The sequence below is a fragment of the Ipomoea triloba genome, chromosome 16 (assembly GCF_003576645.1).
Source record: "Ipomoea triloba cultivar NCNSP0323 chromosome 16, ASM357664v1".
NCBI classification, from domain to species: Eukaryota; Viridiplantae; Streptophyta; class Magnoliopsida; order Solanales; family Convolvulaceae; genus Ipomoea; species Ipomoea triloba.
The window spans coordinates 7,646,657-7,647,273 of NC_044931.1; positions in this window are offsets into that span (position 1 = coordinate 7,646,657).

Below are 617 nucleotides of genomic sequence, written 5' to 3' on the forward strand. Positions count from 1 at the left end.
AAAAAAAAAGGACGAGAGGCAATTTTGGAATAAACATATATTTTCCTTCTCCTTTACCGGCTTGATATGATAAAAATATCTCTTTGTTTTCATTTTTCATAAGAGTCATAGAAGCACACAGGCTCTAGAAGTGAAATTGTTATAACATGGACCAGAGTTCATCTTACATTGTGGATTAACTCTGGTCTAGAATTAAACCTCCCTGAATTGGCCAGGAAAAATTAGGCATGGGCTTCACCAGGATTAGCTTGGTTCGGGATCGTCTTGGTCTGATTAAAAAAAANGGCTTCACCAGGATTAGCTTGGTTCGGGATCGTCTTGGTCTGATTAAAAAAAAGCCCGAGCCCATCTCGTAACTAGCCTAGGATTGGGTGTAGGCACGACCTAGGCCCCTAACTATTCCATGCCCGGCCTAGGCTCGAACTTTGGCCTGAACGAGTGTGAATTAAGAAATAAAGGGCACGTTTACTAACTGGAAATTTTCGCCAGTTTTATGAAAATTTGGAAAATTGGAGAACATAAAACAGAAAACATGTTTACTAGCACAGTTTTCCATTTTGAAAACAGGAAACAATTTTTCAATTTTCTAGAAAACTGAAACACTATTAAAAATTGTT